Source organism: Hemiscyllium ocellatum, chromosome 7, assembly GCF_020745735.1.
Source record: "Hemiscyllium ocellatum isolate sHemOce1 chromosome 7, sHemOce1.pat.X.cur, whole genome shotgun sequence".
NCBI lineage: Eukaryota > Metazoa > Chordata > Chondrichthyes > Orectolobiformes > Hemiscylliidae > Hemiscyllium > Hemiscyllium ocellatum.
This window is the reverse complement of record NC_083407.1, coordinates 63357060-63382253: the sequence shown is the minus strand read 5'-3', so window position 1 is coordinate 63382253 and position 25194 is coordinate 63357060. Positions and strand designations below refer to the sequence as shown.

The 25194-nt window shown below is 41.6% G+C and overlaps 1 protein-coding gene across 4 annotated transcripts in view; it reads left to right on the top strand.

Moving 5' to 3' along the window:
- ubr3 (ubiquitin protein ligase E3 component n-recognin 3) overlaps positions 1-25194 on the top strand; it is a 362664-nt gene that overhangs the window by 53364 nt on the left and 284106 nt on the right. The gene's annotated exons all lie outside the window — the stretch shown is intronic.

Below are 25194 nucleotides of genomic sequence, written 5' to 3'. Positions count from 1 at the left end.
ATCGCATCATATTTGCCTTTCCCCCAGCTCTTGTCCTGTGGTATATGTCTTTCCCTTTCCATCACTAAAGTAAACTTAACCGAATTGTGGTCACCATCACCAAAGTGCTCAACTACTTCCAAATCTAACACCTGGCCGGGTTCATTACCCAGTACCAAAGCTAATGTATCTGCACCCCCTTGTTGGCTTGTCTACATGCTGTGTCAGGAAACCCTCCACACATTGGACAAAAATTGATCCATCTAATGTACTTGAAGTATAGTATTCCCAGTCAATATTTGGAAAGTTAAAGTCCCCCGTCTCAACTATCAGATTAGATTACTTACAGTATGGAAACAGGCCCTTCGGCCCAACAAGTCCACACCGACCTGCCGAAGCGCAACCCACCCATACCCCTACATTTACCCCTTTTACCTAACACTACGGACAATTTAGCATGCTCAATTCACCTGACCCGCACATCTTTGGACTGTGGGAGGAAACCAGAGCAGACACAGGGAGAATGTGCAAACTCCACACAGTCAGTCGCCTGAGGCGGGAATTGAACCCGGGTCTCTGGCACTGTGAGGCAGCAGTGCTAACCACTGTGCCACCGTGCCGCCCACTATTGTGTCACTCTCGCTCCTGTCGAGGATCATCTTTGCTATCCTGTCTTCTACGTCTCTGGAACTATTTTGAGGCCTCTTGAAAACTCCCAACAGGGTAACCTCTCCTTTTCTGTTTCTCATCTCAGCCTATACTTCCTCAGTAGAGGAGTCCTCAAACGTCCTTTCTGCCACCATAATGCTATCCTTGACTAACAGTGCCACCCCCCCCTTTTTTTTAACCATTTTCTCTGTTCTTGTTGAAACATTTGAATCCCAGAGCCTGCAATAATCATTCCTGTTGCTTTTCTACCTATGTCTCTGAAATGGCCACAATATCGAAATCCCAGGTACCAACCCATGCTGCAAGTTCATCCACCTTATTCCGATGCTCCGGACGTTGAAGTACACACAGTTCAAACCAACTTCTTTCCTGCCGGTGCTTTCTTGCGATCTTGAAATCTTGGTTCTGGCTTCACTGCGCTCATCGTCCTGTGTACTCTAACTACAATTTTGGTTCCCATTTCCCCTCCCCCCCCGCCCCTGCTGAATTAGTTTAAACCTACCCGAAAAGCATTAGAAAATTTCGCCTCCAGGATGTTGGTACCACTCTGGTTCAGGTGAATCCAAAACCCACCCTCCTGCACCATCCCTATAGCTACATGTTCAATCTCTCTGTCCCTTCTTTCTCTCTGTCCCTCTCAAAAGAAATTCGTCACCTTACCAATTAGCACACAGAACCTTAGTTTGGTTAGAGGAGGAGGACAAATGTTACATACTACCTGAGTAGTGTTTCAGTAAAGCAACTACCCAAATATAAAGCTTCATTTACTCAGAATTCCAATGTCTGCTCCCACTCAGTGTGCACTGTGCCTATTCCTGAACTAAGCTTTTATATCTTGTAAAATACCTTCCCATTGGGCCTCTGGTTCTTGCTGTCGCTCCTCCCACTCCAACTACCCCTTGAAAAAAGTGAAGCTGTATTTGTAGAAAATTTAAAGTGTCGTTTTCTCATTGATTCTTTCGTTTTATCTGTTGATTAAATCTGTTCCAGGGTGGCACGGTGGCTCAGTAGTTAGCACTACTGCCTCACAATGCCCGTGACCCAGGTTCAATTCCAGCCTCGGGAGACTTTCTGTCTGTGTGGAGTCTGCACATTCTCCCCCTGTATGCATGGGTTTCCTCAGTTTTCCTCCCATAATCCAAAGACGTGCAGAATAGGTCAATTGGCTATGCTTGGTGAAGGTTTTTAGTTAGTGGTAAACATAGGGTAGGGGAATGGGTCTGGGTGGGTTACTCTTCAGATGGTCAGTGTGGACTTGTTGGCCCAAAGGACCTGTTTCCACACGGTAGGGACTCTGATTCAAATTCAAATTCTAATTCTAAAATGGGAGGACTGGCAAGGAGTTAAGTAGGCCCAAAGAGGTTGGCTGTGGTTATCCAATGCAGCATTGTTCGTGTTTGTTTTTCTCCTGTGATTTTGTTATTGTCTCCTTTATATATAAGTTTCTCTACTATTCTGATTGTCTTCTTTTTGAACTCTGTGTTTTATTGAGAACTGATGGTATTGTGGGAAAAATTATGATCATCACCAGATACATGGTGCTTGTATTGCCTCAGCAGCTTAGCAGTACCTACAACTTCGTGCTTTTTCATTTGTTGTTTCTTTTTCCTCAACCTTTAACTTCTGCTGACCTTTTTGCCTCTTTGATCTTCTGTCCTGTTGCCTTGTGCCCTCTATTCTATTCAGTACCCGATTCCCAGAAACTTTATTGTTTTACCCTTCTCTTTTCTCTTCTAATATTACTGTTATGCCCCATTCTTTTAATCCTCCTGATCTTCTTATCTGATCAGCTGCATTAACTGTTACTGCTCAGTCTTACCAGTCTGATCATCAACCTTTTATTTCTCATTATGGTTTCCTCCTCCCATTTTGGTTTTGTAGTTTTACAAGAGATTGCTATTAGTTTCCATGAGCAGGGTAATTCCACAGTCTGAGCGTGTGCAGAATTGTCTATCCTATCAATGAGAGTGATAACCTGGCTCAAAACTGGTAGTGTGCATCATCATGTATGAAAAGATATCTGAAAAGTTCCTTGAATACAAATTTGCAGAATGAATTTTTCAAGTGCTTCATAGATGATCAACTGTTACTTTGTGTTCTTTTGGCTAAAAAAACTAAGATCACCTGGATGTGAAAATATTTCCTCAGCTTGAATGGCTTTTAATAAGCAATTGAAATTTGAAATATTTTCAAGTGAATAAAATTGTTTGATAATCATCTATCTTATAATTAATAAACAACTACAACAACTATTGGAGAAAATTCTGAAGGAGCGAATTAATACCCACTTTGAAAAACATGGATTAATTAAGGATAATCAACATGACTTTGTCAGAGGGAGGTCATGCTTAACAAATGTCTTAGAGATTTTGAAAATGTGATCAAGTGTGTGGGAAGTTCAGCTGATGTAGTTTAAATAGATTTTAGCCAAGCTATTGACCAGGTCCCACATTGGAGACTGATAGATAAAGTTAAAGTACACGGAATTCAGGGAAACGTGGCAAAATGGTACAGAAACTGGCTTAGTAATAGGACACAAAGGAGAGTGATAGAAGCATAGGGGAATATTGAACACATTTGCAGGCAACACCAACATTATAGGAAGATATAGATGGATTGGTAAGATGGGAAGACTAGTGGCAAATAGTATTTAACCTTGATAAGTGCTTGGTGATGCACTTTGGAAGAAGATACAGGGTGAGGGAGTATTTAATGAATGGCAGGACAATGGGTAGTTTAGAGGAACAGTGGGATCTTGGGGTAATTTTCACAGGTTCTTGAAGTCGGCAGAGCCTGTGAAACATATAGTTAAGAAAGCGTTTGGGACACTTGCTTTCCTCAGTCGGGGCAAAGCATAATTTAGGAGTTGTACAGAGCAGTGGATTAATGAGTTCAACACGTGCCGAGATATTGAACAATTCTTCCGCCGCCTTCGCCTCCGTGCCTACTTTCACAACCAAGGCTCCCGCCCACCCTCTGACGACCCCTTCTCCCGTCTACAACACACCCCATCCACCTGGACACCCCGTGCTGGCCTCCTACCCGCCCTCGACCTCTTTATAGCCAACTGCCGCCGTGACATTAACCGACTCAACCTGTCCACCCCTCTCACCCACTCCAACCTCTCACCCTCAGAACGTGCAGCCCTCCACTCCCTCCGCTCCAATCCCAACCTCACCATCAAGCCCGCAGACAAGGGAGGCGCGGTGGTAGTTTGGCGCACTGACCTTTATACGGCTGAAGCCAAACGCCAGCTCGCGGACGCCTCCTCTTATCGCCCCCTTGACCACGACCCCACCTCCACCACCAAACCATCATCTCCCAGACCATCCATGACCTCATCACCTCAGGGGATCTCCCATCCACCGCCTCCAACCTCATAGTCCCACAACCCCGCACCGCCCGTTTCTACCTCCTGCCCAAAATCCACAAACCTGCCTGCCCCGGCCGACCCATTGTCTCAGCCTGCTCCTGCCCCACCGAACTCATCTCCCAATACCTCGACACGGTCCTGTCCCATTTAGTCCAAGAACTCCTCACCTACGTTCGGGACACCACCCACGCCCTCCACCTCCTCCAGGATTTTCGCTTCCCCGGTCCCCAACGCCTTATTTTCACTATGGACATCCAGTCCCTGTACACCTCCATCCCCCATCACGAAGGACTCAAAGCCCTCCGCTTCTTCCTTTCCCGCCGCACCAACCAGTACCCTTCCACTGACACCCTCCTTCGACTGACTGAACTGGTCCTCACCCTGAATAACTTCTCTTTTCAATCCTCCCACTTCCTCCAAACTAAAGGAGTTGCCATGGGCCCCAGCTATGCCTGCCTCTTCGTAGGATATGTGGAACAGTCCATCTTCCGCAACTACACTGGCACCACCCCCCACCTTTTCCTCCGCTACATCGATGACTGTATCGGCGCTGCCTCGTGCTCCCACGAGGAGGTTGAACAGTTCATCGACTTTACTAACACCTTCCATCCCGACCTGAAATTCACCTGGACTGTCTCAGACTCCTCCCTCCCCTTCCTAGACCTTTCCATCTCTATCTCGGGCGACCGACTCAACACAGACATCTATTATAAACCGACTGACTCCCACAGCTACCTGGACTACACCTCCTCCCACCCTGCCCCCTGCAAAAACGCCATCCCATATTCCCAATTCCTTCGTCTCCGCCGCATCTGCTCCCAGGAGGACCAGTTCCAACACCGCACAGCCCAGATGGCCTCCTTCTTCAAGGACCGCAGATTCCCCCCAGACGTGATCGACGATGCCCTCCACCGCATCTCCTCCACTTCCCGCTCCTCCGCCCTTGAGCCCCGCCCCTCCAACCGCCACCAAGACAGAACCCCACTGGTTCTCACCTACCACCCCACCAACCTCCGCATACAATGTATCATCCGCCGTCATTTCCGCCACCTCCAAACGGACCCCACCACCAAGGATATATTTCCCTCCCCTCCCCTATCAGCGTTCCACAAGGACCGCTCCCTTCGTGACTCCCTTGTCAGATCCACACCCCCCACCAACCCAACCTCCACCCCCGGCACCTTCCCCTGCAACCGCAGGAAATGTAAAACTTGCGCGCACACCTCCACACTCACTTCCCTCCAAGACCCCAAGGGATCCTTCCATATCCGCCACAAGTTCGCCTGTCCCTCCACACACATCATCTATTGCATCCGCTGCACCCGATGTGGCCTCCTCTATATTGGTGAGACAGGCCGCTTACTTGCGGAACGCTTCAGAGAACACCTCAGGGACGCCCGGACCAACCAACCCAATCACCCCGTGGCTCAACACTTTAACTCTCCCTCCCACTCCACCGAGGACATGCAGGTCCTTGGACTCCTCCACCGGCAGAACATAACAACACGACGGCTGGAGGAGGAGCGCCTCATCTTCCGCCTGGGAACCCTCCAACCACAAGGTATGAATTCAGACTTCTCCAGTTTCCTCATTCTCCCCCCCCCCCCCCCCCCCCCCCCCCCCCCCCCCCCCCCCCCCCCACCTTGTCTCAGTCGGTTCCCTCAACTCAACACCGCCCTCCTAACCTGCAATCATCTTCCTGACCTCTCCGCCCCCACCCCACTCCGGCCTATCACCCTCACCTTGACCTCCTTCCACCTATCCCACCTCCATCGCCCCTCCCCCAAGTCCCTCCTCCCTACCTTTTATCTTAGCCTGCTTGGCTACTCTCTCTCATTCCTGATGAAGGGCTTATGCTCGAAACGTCGAATTCTCTATTCCTGAGATGCTGCCTGGCCTGCTGTGCTTTGACCAGCAACACATTTTCAGCTGTGATCTCCAGCATCTGCAGACCTCATTTTTTACCCAGAGCATTGGTCAGGCCACAGCTGGAGTACTGTGTGCAGTTCTGGTTACCTCCCCATAGGAAGGTAGCACTAGAGGGAGTACAGAGGAGGTTCACCAGAATGTTGTCTGGGATGGAGAAATTGAGCTTTAAGGAGAGACTAAATAGACGATATTCATCTGAAATTTTGTCAAATTTCAATTGCTTATTTTAAAAAAAAATCAAGCTGAGGTTGTCCAGGTGATCTTACTTTGTGTTCTCTCAACTAAAAAAAAATTAACTGTTTATAATCTGATGTCTCTCTAGAGCCGAGTAGAATGAGGGGGTGGGGCGGGGGGCATGATTTGAGGTGCATTAGACTGAGGGCTATGAACAACCTGAATAGAAAGTAATTGTTTCCCATGGATGAGCGGTTAATCACGAGAGGGCATAGTTTTAGGTGAAGGAGCAGGAGATTCAGCAAGGATTTTTGGGGGAAAAAACTTTTTCACTCGGGTGTTGGGAATCTGGAATGCACTATCTGGGAAGGCAGTGGAGGCCAGAAACCTTGCAACCTTTAAAAAATATTTGGATGAGCACTTCAAATATCATAACATTCAAGAATAAGGGACAAGTGCAGGAAATTGGGATTAGCACACCTTTAGCGATAGTTATGTCAGTGCAGACTTGATGGGCCAAAGGGCCTGTTCTATGCTGCTTGAATCTATGAGTTCCACACCGAAAAAAGATCATTTGGAGCACCACGTTTTAAATTTACTCTGCTTTTCCAACTCTAAGCATGCATATACTGCATCTGGAACCTTTTCTGTATGTGGCTATGGTGTTGGATCCAGTTGATGGTCTAAATAGAATTCCAATAATCAGGATGAATTTGAATAAATAGGTTGGGGAAGTTCATCCTGGGACTTAACAATTCTGTGGTAGGGATTGGGGGGGGATCCCTAGTGAATATTAGTTTCTTCCAATGGTTAAATGTTGTTTCTAACAATAACTATGTAGTTCCTTTAGTACAGTGAAACATTCCAAGATGTTTGACAGAAGCATTCTAAAAAGTTTTGACACTGTGCCACAAAATTAGTTATTGCGATCATGACCAATAGCTTGGTGTTATGCTCTCAGGTGATGTTCATGCTGGAAAACAAGCCTCTGGATGAAACCTTGCATGATCGACTCAACGCTTATTTTTCAGACCATGGAGGTCAGTTACTGAACATAAGAGTCTGCAAGCATCCTTCAAAGTGCAAAATAAAATTTTCATTTATCAAGAGAGGGGAAAAAGAACTATACCATGTCAAATGAAAAGGTTGCAAAGATTTCAGTGCCAATATTTGCAAAAGAATTCAAACTTAGATTATTCCTTTTATCCCAACAATATCCATAAAAAAAGCCATAAAACGTCAGTGAAAGGTTACCACTGTCACCATATCAAGATTTTGTATGCAGGCTGGCACAGCTACAACTAGTTTCCGACCTTCACTAGATGCTTCTTCCATCAGCTGGTATCTCTACCTGAGATACCTAAAACAAACAGCAACCTAAACTCTCTATTACTTCACAACAAACATGAATTTTCTATGCTCAGTTTTCAGTATATTAAGATTCATGATGAAAGAGTTTAACAATCTGGCGCATCCAGATACACTCTTAATCATGTACTTGTTTTTCAACATTGTAATCATACCTGCATCCACCACTTCCTCTGGAAGTTCATTCCACACGTGAACTACTTTGTCTGTGTCACCACACTGTTGTTACTAGCCAAAGCATGTTTTTTATCCTTTTTTTTAGAACCACTCAATCATTGTTCCCTCACTTCAAAAGTTATAAGACCTCATTAAAAATGCATTTACCTGTATACAAATAGGCCTCCAGATCTTCTGAACCCATATCGCAACTCTAAAATGTAACTAAAGTTTTTTGTGTCACTTGTCTCTCTTTTTCTCTCCCCTCTCCAACCCCACCCCCAAGCACCACATGGAATATAAATGTGAATGAAACTTTAAATTTATACACTATTCTTAAACTTGATAGGTTTTAAAGAGCATCAAATAGAAGTTATTTGGAGGGGTGTTTACACAATTTGGGATGTTGTGGGTTGCAGACAAGGCCTCTAACTGTGGGGTTGATTAAAGTCAGGGATGTGTAAGTGGCCCAGCATTGAGAAGCGCAGTTATCAGAGGTCCACAATTGAAGAAGATTGCAGCAATGGGAAGGGACATGGCAGTGGAGGGATTTAAACATGATTTGAGAATTTTGAAATTGGTGCTTCACCAGGTGCCAGATTAGGTAGGTAAGAATCAGTAGAATTCTGTTGCCCACGTCCTAACTAGGACAAACTTCTGACTGATCACAAGCCCCAAATTATTTCAAATTTTAGAAATGTTTATATTTTAAAAAAAATTATCTCTAAACAAGGGTATCCTTAAACAGTTGCAGAACACAGTAATGAAAGGGGAACATCAGGAAGTTATGGTCTATGCTTGGACCAATAATACATATCAGACAAGGATTCAGGCACACTTTGAGGAGCTAAGCAAACAAATAAAACATTGAAAAGTAATCTTGGTATGTGCTAGAATTTGTTTGAGGTACAGGAAGATCATGCAGGGGAATGAATGGTTCGAGAAGAGTTTTCACCAAATGAATTTTAAGTGATGACCTTCAGGTATTTAGTTTTGGAGAGTTTCCTGAATCCACCACCAGCAGTAAAATTTGCCCTAATGATTTCCCATTGACCATACCTGAATATATTTCTTAATGTCTCTAGATGGCTACAGGATGCGTTTCCTCGACTAGAAGCTGTCTCCCTCCGTCTGGCTGTGATATGTTACAAAGCTAAGGAACCTGTTAAAATCATAGTCATAAGCATGGAACCAGACACTGAAGTCCAACCAGTCCATGCTGATCATAATCCCAAACTAAAGGAGTCCCACCTACCTGCACTTGGTCCATATCCCTCCAACTATTTCTTAGTCATGTACTTGTCTTTTCAACATTGTAACCGTATCTGCATCCACACTTCCTCTGGAAGTTCATTCCACACATGAACCACTTTGTGTTTTAACAAAAAAAAATGCCCTTCATGTCTTTGTTAAATCTTTCTCCTCTCACCTTTAAAAAATATATCACCTACATTTTAACTTTTATTTCTCCCCCTCACAAATCCCAGGGAAAAAACTCCTGCCATTCACTTTATCCATCTCTCATGATTTTTATAAACCTCTGTAAGATTAGATTAGATTAGACTTACAGTGTGGAAACAGGCCCTTCGGCCCAACAAGTCCACACCGACCCGCCGAAGCGAAACCCACCCATACCCCTACATTTACCCCTTACCTACCACTACGGGCAATTTAGCATAGCCAATTCACCTGACCCGCACATCTTTGTGACTGTGGGAGGAAACCGGAGCACCCGGAGGAAACCCACGCAGACACGGGGAGAACGTGCAAACTCCACACAGTCAGTCGCCTGAGTCGGGAATTGAACCCGGGTCTACAGGCGCTGTGAGGCAGCAGTGCTAACCACTGTGCCACCGTGCCGCCCACAAGATGTGGTGGGGCGGGGTCACTGACTAGGCCAGTGTTTATTGCCCAGGTGAGAGTCAACTCCATTGGGTGCAGGTCTGGAGTCACATGTAGGCCAGACCAGGTAAAGATGGCAGTCTCCTTCCCCTCAAGGCCAGGTAGATTTTCCCTCCAACAATACTCACCATTAGATTCTTAATTCCATTTATTTTTTTAACCCTTGAAGCTGAATTCAAATTGCTCCATCTGCCGTGGTGGGATTTGAACCGAGCTCTCCAGAACGTGAGCTGGGTTAACAGTCCAACAACAATACCACTAGGCTATCACCTCCTTCAAAGGTCACCCGTCAACCTCCTATACTCCAATGAGAAAAGTCCCAACCTATCCAGCCTCTCCTAATAACTCAAACCCTCCTTTCCTGGCAACATCCTGGCAAATATCATCGGAATCCTCGACAGCTTATGAATATCCTTCCTATAAAAAGGTGATCAGAACTGGACATAGTACTCCAAAGGAGGTCCCACCAATGTCCTGTGCGACCTCAACATAACATACCAACGCTGATACGTGAAGGTCTGAGCAGTGAAGGCAAGTATGCTGAACACCTTTAACTGCTTATCTTCAAAGAATTATGTATCTGAACCAAAAGCTGTTTCTGTTCTTCAATACTATCCAAATCCCTACTTTTAATTATATAAGTTACTCCTTTGTTTTACCAAAATGCAATACTTGCATTCATCCAAATTAAACTCCATCTGCCACTCTTCAGCCCATTGATCCAATTGATCAAGATTTTTGTACTCTTAGAAACCCCCTTCATTGTCCACTATACCACCAATCTTGTTGCCATCCTCAAACTCAAAAATGCTTACTCTGTGCTGTACACAATGGTAACATAAAAGGCCTTTCACCTTGTACCCAAATAGGAATGCTGATAAGCTATTTTCGACCTTAATGCACACTTTTCTATTCAAAGTAAACCAACCGTTTATAGCAGAACTGTTAACAACCCAATGTATCCAAGTTCAATGCAAGGAGACTTGAGTTTACTTTTTGTGAACTCAGTGGTTTCTCTAACAATGAGTACTTCACATCACCCCAGTAACACAACTTGGGCTTCTTTTTGATTTTTGCTAATTGTCAAGCAAACTTCAGAACTAGTTGCATGAGCCAGTCCATTAAAGCTGCTTTTGCAAAGCATAACAAATTTTATAAACCTCATAATTTTACTAGCCCAAAGAGGAGTAGGTCCAAAATTTAAGCCTATGGAAACTAATCAAAAGTGTCTGTGGCCAAAATGATAATTCTAGAGTGGTGGTGTTTTTTTTGTAGTTGAGATCTACTTCGCTAAATAGCTTTGTTCAACTTAAAAACAGATTCCACTGCTTTATTTCTTATCATAAAGGAAAACCTTTGGGCATCTTCCTGATACATTTTTATGACTTATGGGATGGTACTGGGTAATTTGAAACATCTTGTAATTTATATTAGAATAGAATTTGAAATTAGATTCTGGCTTGTAGGGCCTTTTTAAATCCATTAGCTTAGATGTTAAGCAAAGTGTGTCCTGACTCACTTTAAGTTGACACTTCTATTTAGAGAGTGTTACTTCCATCCAAATAATCACACTAGGTTCTCACAGAAAGATGATATATTCAAGGAGTCAAAGCATGATTGGCAGATTGAATTGCTTGTGTACTCTGAATAGACCTGATGCTAATTTTGGTGTATTAGAGCCAAGTGCTATGATGAATCTCCCTAAAGTTGAGAATTTTTGAAGGGCAAATAAAACATTTATGCTCTTTAAAGATGGATAAGTACAAGCTTGAGTTTCCAATCCTAGGTGGCCAAAGAACACAAAGCTAGGTCTTTATAGTGATGCTTTGCAATGTTCATCTTTTGAGCATTCTTGCGTGGTCACTTTAATAATATTATAGTTGAGAATGAGCAATGTCTGTCAGTTTGGGAAGTCAAATTAACAAGGGGTTAAAAATTCAATGGCTTCTGAAAGTGGTTTTGGAATTCTCTTTGCAAATATTGTAAATAGAAGGAGGTGATGGCCTAGTGGTATTATCACTGAACTGTTAATCCAGAGACATCGGTAATGTTCTAGGGATCCAAGTTCAAATCCTGTCATGGCAGATGATGACGTTTGAAGTCATTAAGTATCTGGAAATGAAAACCATTGCTGATGGTTAAGGGGAAGAAGCCATCTGGTTCACTTTTGACTTTCACGGAAAGAAACTGCCATCCTTACCTGATCTGGTCTACATGTAACTCCAGACCCATAACAATGTGGTTGACTCTTAGCTGCCCTCTGGGCAGTTAGGGATGGGTACTAAATGCTGGTCTGGCCAATGATGCCCTCATCCCATGAATGAATATTTTATAACAATGAGATTTTGAATAAAGGGTATGCTGAGATACTATACCCATGGAATGTTTTATGTTCATTGTTGTTCCTTGTGAAATAATGTGCATTTTATAAAAAGTCATTGACCATACTGGTTTTATTGACTATGAGAAGATAGGCAAAGTTTTTTTTTTATAAATTAAATGGGTGGATGCAAGTCAATGCTTGACTCATTTATGAAAATAAATGCATATGTATCAGTTGTTTGAGATAGATGTTATGCTTTGTACAAAATAAGGAGGTCTTTCCTTACATTTGTTTTTTGAAGTCTTGTTTTTACAGGGGCCTTCCAATGCTAGAGCATCCTGACTAACAAAGGAAATAGATGTTAAAATAAAATTCAGAAAGCTGACCAGTGCCTGGGCCAGAATAGAATTAAACCCAAGGATTCACATGTTGGGAAAATTGAAAAAGGATACAAGAAGGACAAAGAGACTGAAAAGATTTAATTAGTCAGATAAAGTTTGTTTGGCGTATAAAACCTGTAAGGATGACTCAGGAAAGGGAGCCAATTAGATTCCAGATAGACAGTTTGATGTGCAGAAGGCGTGACAAAAGAACATTTTGAGTGTTTTATTTCTGTCTTGACAAAAGAAGAGCATGAAGTTGACAGTGCAGTAGAAATATTGGGTAGGATAAAAATATATTGAAAGGAGATTCTATATAGTTCACCGTGATTCATTTAGTTGACAAATCAAATGGTCCAGTTGAACAACATTCTTGGTTGCTGAAGGAAACTAAGATAAGAAGTCCTGTTGATTCCTCTTGGTTCCGGTAAGTGGTCTACGCGGACTGAATAACTGTAGTTCTTGCACCCCATTTCAATTTAAGGAAACTGATAAACCTGGCAACTAAATACAACAGTGATGGAAAAACAACTGGAATCCACTACAGATATTTTTCATCAGCCTTGTTCAGGTGTGTATGACACAAATATCTTTTGGAGTAGTTGGGGGTTAAATCTGGGTCTCCTGGGTACACTGCATTTTAAGGCTCTTTGAGTCCACTGTAGATATTTTTAATCAATCTGTTCAACATGTTATTCCACATCTCAAGCAGGTGTATTTCACCCCTGGCCTCCTAGCTCAATTGAGTCCACTCTAGATGTTCCTAATCAACCTGTTCTGAGATGTCATTCCATACTTCTGGAGCAAATGAGACTTGCCATGTATGACTCCTTGGTACATTGGCTGAGTACATATCATTGTTTCTGGAGAATTCTGGTACATGTTTTAGAGACCATCCAATTACTGTTACGTAAATTCTCATTATCTCCTCCCAGGAACAATTTATTTCTTTTTGATGCTCATTAAGTGTGAACTGCCTTACACTACCATAGAAACTCTTGGACTCAGTTAGATATGCACTTAAAAAAGTAGCTGTTTTGCAGGATTTGGTTTGAAACCTGATGAAGGGACTAAATTGGCAAGCTTTGTCAAACAGCTGGCACAGGCACACCAGATTCATTGAGCTGCTTTTGCTCTCTATAATATAAGTTAATCAGTGATGCGTTGACTGTGTATTTGTTGAAGTGTGTAAGCAAAAAGATTTGGCTCCCTCCAAATTTCCAATCTGCAATGCCATCTGTGTTGCTAATGCTCGCTATTCAATACACAGTTAATCCTTTCCACAAATGCTTACTGTTTATCCTTTACAGCACTCACTTGTCCAATAAAGTGCTTTGCAGTGCCCCAGTATCCAGTGCTTATCTTAATGCTCCCACCTCGATCCTGCCATGCTCATAGTCTGTTATGCTTCTTGTTGAGAGCTGCAATTTTAAAAAAAATGCAATTAGTAAAGTAGGATTCCTACTTCAGTGGTCTAGTGGTAGCATTTGTCTATTAGACCAGAAGCTCTGACTTTGAGTCAGTCCCATGCCAGGACATTTTGAATATGGCAGGTGTGTTTTATAATGTGGCCAAGCAGGTTGATTATTAGTTTGTTAATCATCCAATATATACTTGATGATGAGCATGAAGAGACCTTTGTGGTTAACCACTTCTGCAGAAATCAATGGCAAATCAACGTGCAGTATTTTGACCACAAGGCTGGAAGACAATAGTCCAACCTTCTGAAATGAGGAGAGAAGAGAAACAGACATTGCTTGTGATCCTTGGTAATTTGGTGATGTGCTCGAAGAGGCAAGGAAATTTTTTTCAAATTCTGTAACAGTACAGAGATGAGCTGACATTTATTAACAATTTGGAAAAAAATATTTAGTTGGTTATATGAAATTATTTATTTTGGAATTTTTAGGATGACCAAAACCATTGTCCTCTCAATTATCTAATTTTTTCTTTTAAAAGTACTATCCATGTCAAACAGCAGCTTTTAATTTTCTGGCATTTCTTACATTGATTAAAAACAAACACAGACTATTATAGCCTGGAAACTGACTTTTTAGTAAGGAAAATGATTTTTTTGTTACAAAAATGAAGATTGGGTAAAACTAAATCCTAATTAAAATTCTGAAAATATACCTGAAAGTGTTTTTTATTTTTGAAGAATGTGGAAGAATGAAATTGAAGATTTGAAGAAAACATAACTGCTGTAACAAACTTGAGGAAATGTATACTTCAGATTATAGTCAGTCTTGTGTACATGAGGCAATTTTCCATATTGTGAGAGGCACATAAGTAGCTGATAATGCCCTTGAGCTAATAGTCTCCCTGCTGCTGGAAAAAAATGTAGATTTTGAACCCAAGCTTTTGAGGCACTGTGATCTCTAAACTAAAACAAAATCATGATACATAACATAGCACTGAGTAATTTTAATCCCCTATATAATTAAATACATCTCTTCATTAAGTAAACCTTATTTTGGATATCTGATGTTTCTATTATTAAGGGAGTAGCACAGCACAAAGCTGTTTGCAAGTAAGTTAATCTTTTATTAGACTTTACTGATGACTCATTGAGGTTTGGTTGTTTTAATTGATTCTGAGGAGTGTATTATTTGAAGTTTAGCTTCCCATTTTCTCCTATTTGAAGTCAAGTGTATTTCAATTTTAGCCGATTTATGTACTTGCAATTTAAGCCAACCAATCACAATTTGGATGAAGATTGATTTCAGGTGATTCTGTCTGTATTTCTGTTAAAACCTATCTATGATACAGTAAAAGAATGAAAAACGTTCTCTTGGGGGTTTCTTTAATTCTGAAATCATTTATTAAACCTGCCTCATTACCAGATCAAAACTTGTCTGATTCCTGATTAAAATCGCAATATATTGTTCGAGGAAATTACCCTGAATATATTTGAAGGAATTTCAGCACAGAATAAATTGAAAAGGGAAAGAAAAGGTTCCACTTAACTTTTTCACATTATTAAAAAATGATCAAAAGGAGAAAATAAACTTGGGGGCAATAAACGTAGGCGCAAACTAGCAAGTAACATAAATATCAGACGAAAGAGGCAACAGTGAACATTGGCTTCTTTTGAGGCTCAGGGAAAAAAATGGGGAGTGAGGAAATAACAATAATGTTGAACAGGTACTTTGCATCAGTCTTCATGGTAGAGGATGCAATAGCTTACTGAAAATACTAAATCAAGGAGCTAACGGTGGACAGGAAACAGGCACCGTAAATATCACTTGAGAAATAATACTAAGGGAAAAATGGGATTAAAAGCTGATTGGTTGTGTCCTGGGATTTTGAGAGAAGTGTATGCAGAGATAATGGTGGCAAACTTCCAGGAATCCTTAGGACTGGAAATCTGCTAATGTTACATCCTTGCTCAGAAAGAGAGGGATACAAAATCAGGTAATTGTAGGCCAGTAAGCATGATGTGTCATTGACAGGGTGTTAGATTATTATTGTAAAGGAAGTGATAGCTGAGCATATAGAAACACATGATTGAGCAGAGTCAGCATTGCAGTACTTTGAGGAGGTAACAGGAAGAGTAGATGAAGGGGAATCCGTAATACATTTGGATTTTGAAAAGGCATTCAATAAAGTTACACACACAATCTAAAAAGAGCATATGGAGTTTATGGGAGTATGTGAGCATGGAGAGAGGATTTGCCACTAATATATGACAGAGTTAGGATAAAGGGGGCATTTTCAGGATTGCAATCTGTAACTAATGGAATGTCACAGAAATCCGTGCTGGGGCCACAATTGGTAATGAATATGCTATCGCCAAGATTGGGGATGATACAAAGGTAAGTGGGAAGGCAAGTAGTGAGGATGACACAAGGAGCCTATAGAGGGATATCAAACAATTAAGTGAGTTGGCAAAAACTTGTCAGATGGAATATAAGTGCAAAAATGAGTATGCACTTTGACACATCTTAGAGGTGAATAGGTTGAGCTTTTATTCTTTATAGTTTAGAGAGCTGAGAGATGCCCCCCAGAGAATCACAATTGCTAAGAGGTTAGTTTCCTTGTGGGAAAGTCCAGGAGCAGAAGGCACCATCTCAAAAGCGTTGCCCATTTAAGAACGATGAGGAAGATTTTATTCTGAGCTGGCGCGTCTGTGGAATTATTTATGGCAGAAAGTTGTTGAGGTAGAGCCGAAATGTATATTTGAGGCTGAGATTGACACATTCTAATCAGTGAGGGAATCAAGTTATGGGGAGCAGGAAGGAAAGTGGTGTTTGAAGATGATCAGATCAGCCATAATTTCATTGAATATCCTCCTTCATTTATGATTGATGGGTTTATTGTTAAGTTTTGAAATTTTACTGTGCATTGTAACATCCAGGTAATTTTAGAGACGTGGGTGAGAGACAGGACATGCAACTAGAATTGTGGACTGCCAGCTGTTTAAGGCATGATGCTACTTAAGGACAATGAATGATGCCCTTGCCAACAATATCCCATGCGCAAATAACAGAGCATCTGGAGCTTTGAGTACTGATTAGACTGATGCTATCATTCATTGTATTAACTTTAATCATGGACAAGTGGAGAAGTTTAAAATACTGAGCATAGCCTGCTTACAGAGAGTGCACTTCACCTCTTCGGTAACCAGGGGCTGAAGAGCTGACATTTGTAGACTTGGGAGCAGAAGGTGAAAAGCCGTCTCATATACTGTATCCTTCTGTTGATTCACATTAACACAAAACAAAAGAGGTATATCAGCAGTAGCCTTACCTTCTGCATTACTAAAAGCCCCTTAGCCTTGTCCTTTTTAAAAACAGAAGATAAATAGTATCTGACATTTCTTTGAAATTTGTCCCCTTCCTTGAAATAATTGAAAGAATAACTGCACAGAAAACTCAAGAAGCCTAAAGAAAATGTTCCATCATCGCAGCTGACTGAACTTCAGCTACATGCTACAAATTTGGATGTGTCACCTGTGGTCAGATTGTACAGCATCTCTGCTCTAGGGAGAGACATCAACTCCAAACAGGCATTTGGTGAAGATTGGGCTGTTATGACTAATAAGAGACTTTCATTTGAAATTGAGCCTCATTACTTTGTAAGTTGTACCAAAAATATAAATGTTTTAATTGATCACAATAGTTAATTGTTTATCTTTTGTAATACCATCCAGAACAAAAATAACAACTGCCAGGCTTCAGTAATTTAGACAAAAATAACTTGCTTATTAGAAGCAAACTTATTCTTACCATAAGATCTGAGCTGATGCTGCTGTTGGACAAGTCAGATCCTAGATTTAAATTTGACTTGACAGATTGTATGATAGATCAAACGTTTTCCTTTGTTTTAGTTAATGTGGTGGTGTATCACTGGAGCATAGCCATACAAGGCTGCAGAATTTCTTTCAACAAGATGTTTATGACGCAAGACAAAATTGAACCAAGCTGTGTAGATTTGGAAGACCATTTAGAAAACTCTTAGCTTAAAAATTTGCTTTGCTATGTGACTTATTTCCCAACACTGTCCATTTATAGAGATTCGAATCCAGAGAAATATCCCTTCTATATCAAATCATTGTTTTCCTCAACTAATTCTCCCCACTTCCTTCATTGTTAATTGTGATACCAGAGCTCTCTCCAAAACTGAAAGCTTTAACTTTAACTTTTTCTGCTTCTAATAACTTGTAGATTTCTATCCAGACTTGCCCCTAGTGTGGAAGCTGCTCCAACTAAACTTTCAATTGTGGTGACTGTGTTTTTACTGAATTGTCCTGAGCTCTTTTCGGGAGAGCAATTGAACTTCCTTCTACCTCAGTCAGGTCTCCTCTAAACTATCTTAAATGCTTGAAATCTTTTGGGTTTTCTTAACTAAAATCAATCTTTGATTATTCTGAATTGAAAGCCAGCTGATTAGTCTTCAATGTGCGCCTATCTGTTGTAATCCACAAATAAACAATTTTCCATTAACAGACCATAAGGTTGACAGCCACATGCTTCATGACACTGCTGGATTAAGGCCACTTTAGATGTTTGCCCTAAGATAACATAAAAATGAGCGAGTGACAAACTCCTGATAAAATTGACCTTTCAAAACTTTAAGTAAAAAATTATTCCTGATGAAGGGCTTATGCTTGAAACGTCGAATTCTCTATTCCTGAGATGCTGCCTGGCCTGCTGTGCTTTGACCAGCAACACATTTGCAGCTTTCAAAACTTTAATTGTAAATTATGTTTAAAGTGCTTTATATCTTTTATCATATTACAAGTAGCAAAATTAGTTAACAGTTAAACTATGAGGAATTGAACTATAATCTCCTTAATATCAATTCTACAACTCACTTGACAGACAGGATAGTGCAGTTTTGTAGAGATGATTTAAAAGGGACAAACTTCTTAAAGGGGTAAAATGGGGAGACACCTCACAGTCCAGTCAATTTTGTCAATGAGCTCAAAATGCTGAAAGGCATAGAATTGATGCGATCTTCAAGTCAGATGTGCATTTGGATGGGAGTCGATTTTAAATCCAAATATTTGACCCTTTCAGATTTCCATAATTATTCATTTTGAGAGAGGGTGTAGATTCATACAGCTGCTTTAGGGGTTTCTCCTTTTTTTCAGGAGACAGTGTTTTGCTTTCCAGCTTGGAAGTTTTCTTCAGCTGACATACTATTTTTTCCCCAGTAGATCTGTAACTTCAGTCCAGAGGCTCTTATTAGGCAACATCCAATACTGGCCCTATTAGAAGCCAGTTAATCCAGCAGTTAAAGCTTTTAAAAACCCTCTCGAGTTTTGCTGGCCTTCCCTCGACAAAGTCATACAATGTTGTGTATTTGACAAGTTTGGACTGTCACTGAGTCCAGTCATGAGACAATGATGATTTAACCAGCCAATTTGAATGTGAAACTGCTTGGTCTAACCTTACTGTCTGCAGAGTGAATACCTACTTGATTATAGCTTCTGTTATTTAGCACTTTGGTCCCCTACTCCTTCCAGGAACTTTACACAAGACGCAAACTGTGATGACAAAAAAAAACTGCTTTTGAGATTCACCAAGTCAATCCTGTGATTTTTCTTTTTGGAAAGAAAAGCATGATTGTCACTGCAGATCTGAGGTTGTTCAATAAGTAGAAGAAAATAAATGAAACGGTTGTAATTCCTGCACTGAAGCAGATACAGTCAGTAAATGGGGGAAAAATTCACCCATGGAAGAGGTGAACAGTGTGGAAGAAGTTAAAATTCACACATCATATTATTCAGCTGGTTTATTTGGAAGCACTATCTTTTGATACACTGCTGCCACTTCAGGTGGTTGTGAAGTGGGACAATAAGGCATAGAATTTATAGGAAAAGATTAGTGTCATGCAGCTGAAATGATAAACCTATATTAAGCCTTTCATCTTTTAGAAAGGGTTTGCTTGTTTTGGTTCTTTAATATGTGAATCCCAGAACTTCTTTCAAGTCACGTTCTCAAGATAACTTCAGGTTTTCTAACAAAAGGTGCCATCTCAGCTCAGACAGTGCATTAAAGGTGTGAGGTTAAAGTTTGTCTCTGTCCCAACCTTGAGTCAGATTGGTTCTATTTCTAAAGCGGGATTTATAGAATATTACATGAATTGATTGGAGGTTAGGTGTTTTTTGAGCAAAGTAGAACGTATCTGTAAATATAATTCTGCTTGTATGCACATGCAGGAGATACTGTGTGTGTGACTGTGCATATGAGAGTGTGTTTGCTTGTGCGTAAGCTTGATAAAGTAAGTGTGATGGTGTAAAAGCCTGAGAGGGGACTTGCACGTGTGTGTGTGCGCGCGTGTGTGTGTGTGTGAGTGCGCGCGCATGAGTGAGGGTCTGTGTGAGTGTGAGAGAGAGTGTGTAATACAGTGGGGTCACCTGTAGTATGACATGAACCCAAGGTGCCAGTTGATGCCATCCTCATGGGTACCAAACTTGGCTATCAACCTCTGCTCGGCCACTTCGCGTTACTGCCTGTCCAAAGTCTGCCTTGGAGGATGGTCATCCGAAGGTCCGCGGTCGAATGTCCCGCACCGCTGAAGTGTTCCCCGACTGGGAGGGAATATCCCTGCCTGATGATTGTTGTGCGGTGTCCATTCGTCTATTATTGTAGCGTTTGCTTGTTCTTGCCAATATACCTTGCCTCAGGACATCCTTGCCTGCAGCATATGAGATGAAAAACATTGGCCGAGTCACAAGGACCTGCGCATACATGGTGGGTAATGTCCCTACGTGCATTGGTGGTATTCATGTCAACCCTCTTACATGTCTTGCAGCAGTTGACATGACAGGGTTTTGTGGTGTTGTGGACCAATGTTGTCCTGAAGAGTGGGCAGTTTGCAAACAGTGATCTGTTTTAAGGTTTGGTGGCTGTTTAAAGGCAAGAAGTGGAGGCCCAGGGAAGGTCTTGGTGAGGTGCTCATCCTCATCGATAATGTGTTGCCGGCTGCAAAGAACATGGTGTAGTTTCTCAGCTCTCGAAAAGTACTGGACAACAAGGGGTACCCTATTCATTGCATTCTGAAATATGGAAGAAATTCACCACGTGCTCCAAACGAACTCCTGAGAAACAAGTTAACCTGCATGGAGGGAAATGCTTTGAACTAGGAGTCTAGACTTGGAAAGAAACAGGCAGCCTCAGAAGCAGCTTGGTTTAAAAGAGATGAAGCAAAGTCATGGTAAGAATTTTGTGGTACATAGTGTTATAGAGGCCCTTCCCATTTCTTTAAAAAAAAGGCAGGAAATTTCGGTGCTGTAAGATCATATGATGAAAATATAGGAAGTTGGACCTCCTACACAGAATCTATTTTTTTTCTATCTAACAAAATTGAAGCAGATCTAAAGTCATAAGAAAAAGGAACAGGAGTAGTTTATTTGGTCCCACAAACCTGTTCCTCCATTCATTATGATCATGGTTGATCCGACATTCCTCACCTCTGCTTTCTTGCCCCCCCCCCAACAATAGCCCTTGATTTCCTCTATTGATCAAAGCTCTCTGTATCTCAGGCTGAAGTAGACAGGAATTTCTTAGCAAGTCTCCTGATGGTAGACACTTCGGCCTCCTAGTCCTTAAAATTTAACATTAAATAATATAATAGATGATACACATCTGACTTTAGACTTTCAGCTTTCCTTTTTCAAAAGTTCACATAGTAAATCCTCCCCAGCACAGAAATTGGCTAAATCCTTCCATTTCTTCCAGCTACCTTTACTTTGCAAATTTTAAGGCTATGCATTTCCAACAGGAAATTTTACTTTTCAAATAAAAACTTGAAATATAGCATTAGAATAAATGAGCAATAATTCATTTGATATATTTGATTGGGTTATTATTATTAATTTTACTTCTGTCCTTTGAATGAAGCTTAGTTTACCAAAGAGTGAGAGAAGTACCCAGCGCAAACATTATAGGTGATTTGTAGGTTGGAACATCAATAGTATTTAGTTTGTGGGATTTGTAGAATGAACATTTTGAATGGCTAGTCTAAACTGTAAATGGGGATGCAAGGTTTAAACCTTGCAATCAGCTGATGTAAGCGTAATAATGGGAGATAATATTTTGTACTGAGGATTTCTGCTGATGTGAAGTTTTAAAAACGTGTTGATTGGACACGTGTCACTGGGTCATAATTTACTGCCCATCACTAGATGTCCCTTATAAGATGGTATTGAGCTGTCGCCTTTGAACCAGTACAGTCCATTTTGTGTTAGTACTCGCACAATACTGTTAGGCAGGGACCCATATAGTTCTTAGTAAAATATAGAAGGGAGATTCTTGTGAGCAGTGATGGTATTACAATCTCTGAGCCAGAAGGTCTATGTTCAGATCTCACTTACCACAGAGTTGTGTGCTATCATGTCTGAACAGGTTGCTTAAAATAATTTATATGATACTAGTAACATTCATTTGTCAGGATAATGTGTGGAGTCTTTAATATGGTGGTGTTTTGTGACATTTGTCAGAAAATTATCATATTACCATCATTATCATTGTTCCTAGATCTTGGATGAAGGAGTTCTGGGGAGAAAGAAAGATGTTAGCAGCCAACAGTACCAGGAAGTTGTGGTTGGACTTGGAGCATTGGGGAGAAAGAGGCTGGTAATATTTGGATTAATTGGATTGTTTCACTGGATCCATTTCAGTTCCATTTCGGAATGGCAGGCAGTGACCAGTGGAGTACCGCAGGGATCAGTGCTGGGACCACAGCTTTTTATAATATATATTAATGATATAGAAGATGGTATTAGTAATAACATTTGCTGATGATACTAAGCTGGGTGGCAGGGTGAAATGTGAGGAGGATGTTAGGAGATTACAGGGTGACCTGGACAGGTTAGGTGAGTGGTCAGATGCATGGCAGGTGCAGTTTAATGTGGATAAATGTATGGTTATCCACTTTGGTGGCAAGAACAGGAAGGCAGATCACTACCTAAATGGAATCAATTTAGGTAAAGGGGCAGTACAGAGAGATCTGGGTGTTCTTGTACACCAGTCAATGAAGGTAAGCATGCAGGTACAGCAGGTAGTGAAGAAAGCTAATAGCATGCTGGCCTTCATAACAAGAGGGATTGAGTATAGAAGCAAAGAGGTGCTTCTGCAGCTATACAGGGCCCTGGTGAGACTACACCTGGAGTACTGTGTGCAGTTCTGGTCTCCAAATTTGAGGAAAGACATTCTGGCTATTGAGGGAGTGCAGCGTAGGTTCACGAGGTCAATTCCTGGAATGACGGGACTACCTTTGCAGATAGACCGGAGCGACGGGGCTTGTATACCCTTGAGTTTAGAAGACTGAGAGGGGATCTGATTGAGACATATAAGATTATTAAAGGATTGGACACTCTGGAGGCAGGAAACATGTTGCCGCTGATGGGTGAGTACCGAACCAGAGGACACAGCTTTAAAACATGGGGTAGACCATTTAGGAAAGAGATGAGGAGAAACTTCTTCACCCAGAGAGTGGTGGCTGTGTAGAATGCTCTGCCCCAGAGGGCAGTGGAGGCCCAGTCTCTGGATTCATTTAAGAAAGAGTTGGATAGAGCTCTCAAGGAGAGTGGAATCAAGAGTTATGGTGATAAGGCAGGAACAGGATACTGATTAAGGATGATCAGCCATGATCATATTGAATGGTTGTGCAGGCTTGAATGGAAGAATGGCCTACTCCTGCACCTATTGTCTGTTGCATCAGAGGAAATAGTGTGATTTGATAAACTGATTTAAAACTATGAAGTTGTAGTGTTAAATTATTTTTCCTGAGGTTCTTACACGGTTGATTCAACTGCAACACACCAACTTCCGCGAACAAGCAACCAAATTTATTAAGCACAGTATAGTAGAAGCTTTGGCAAAACCCTGAATACTCTTCACTGTGCTTGCAAGTTGTGTCCAGGGGGGTGTCTGACCAAAGGTAACAGTCCTTCCTTTGTACAAAATCTTTACATCATAGTTAGTATTGTCTACAAGGCAACCCCCAGTCACTCCCTCACAGTCACATGCCACTCAAGATACAATGCAGTAACCAATGTAATGCATATCATTCCTTAATGGCCAGATCTGGTGTGACTTGTTTTTTTTTATGACCATAGGGGAGTAGTCAACTTCCTACTGTAATGTTCTTATTGATTTCTAAATAGGGAATAAAAATGTAAATCATCTCTGAATAGCAAGGGATGGGAATGTAAACCTCTCATTTCGTTGGTCAGAATATTGAGTTCAGGAGTTGGGAGGTCATGTTGCGGCTGTACAGGACATTGGTTTGGCCACTGTTGGAATATTGCGTGCAATTCTGGTTGCCTCCTTCTCGGAAGGATGTTGTGAAACTTGGAAAGGTTCAGAGAAGATTTACAAGGATGTTGTCAGGGTTGGAGGATTTGAGCTATAGGGAGAGTTTGAATAGGCTAGGGCTGTTTTCCCTGGAGCATCGGAGGCTGAGGAGTGACCTTACAGAGGTTTATAACATCATGAGGGGCGTGGATAGGATAAATAGACAAAGCATTTTCTCTGGGGTGGGGGAGTCCAGAACTAGAGGGCATAGGTTTAGGGTGAGAGAGGAAAGATATAAAAGAAACCTAAGGGACAACTTTTCGTGCAGAGGGTGGTAACTGTTTGGAATGAGCTGCTGGAGGAAGTGGTGGAGGCTGGTACAATTGCAACATTTAAGAGGCATGTGGATGGGTATATGAATAGGAAGGGTTTGGAGGGATATGGGCCAGGTGCTGCCAGGTGGTACTCAATTGGGTTGGGATATCTGGTTGGCATGGACGAGTTGTACTGAAGGGTCTGTTTCAGTGCTGTACATCTCTATGACTGTATGACTCTATAAGACAAAGACACAACATCCTACACCTGGGGCATTCAATTTCTTGCAGGTCAGCAGAACAAATTCACTCTTTAATATCGCAGTAAGACAAACAGAAAGAGAATGTGTTCCTGTTGAATATGGTGTGTTTTGAGTCTACAGTGACAGAACATAAATGCACCATTCAGTGTGACAGATTTAAGATAGAGTCTTTACTTTTTTACACCAAAAGTTTAATATACTGAGGTATGCAGGAACCAAGCTGCTGATTGAACAAGAAGAATAAAGACCAAAGGAAATTACAGCGCAGGAACAGACCCTTTGGCCTTCCGAGCCTACGCTGATTCAGATCCTCTATCTAAACCTATTTTCTAAGGATCTGTATCCCTCTGCTCTCTGCCCATTCATGTTTCTGTCTAGATACATTTTAAATGACACTATTGTGCCCAATCCGCTGGCACCCACCACCCTTTGCGGTAAGAACTTTCTGCGAATATCTTCCTTAAATGTATCTCTTCTCGCCTTGAACTCTTGACCACTAGTAATTGTGTACCCCACTCTGGGAAAAATCCTCTTCTTAACCAACCTGTCTATACCGCTCATGATTTTGTAGACCTCAATCAGGTCCCCCCCTCAACCTCCGCCTATCTAATGAATAT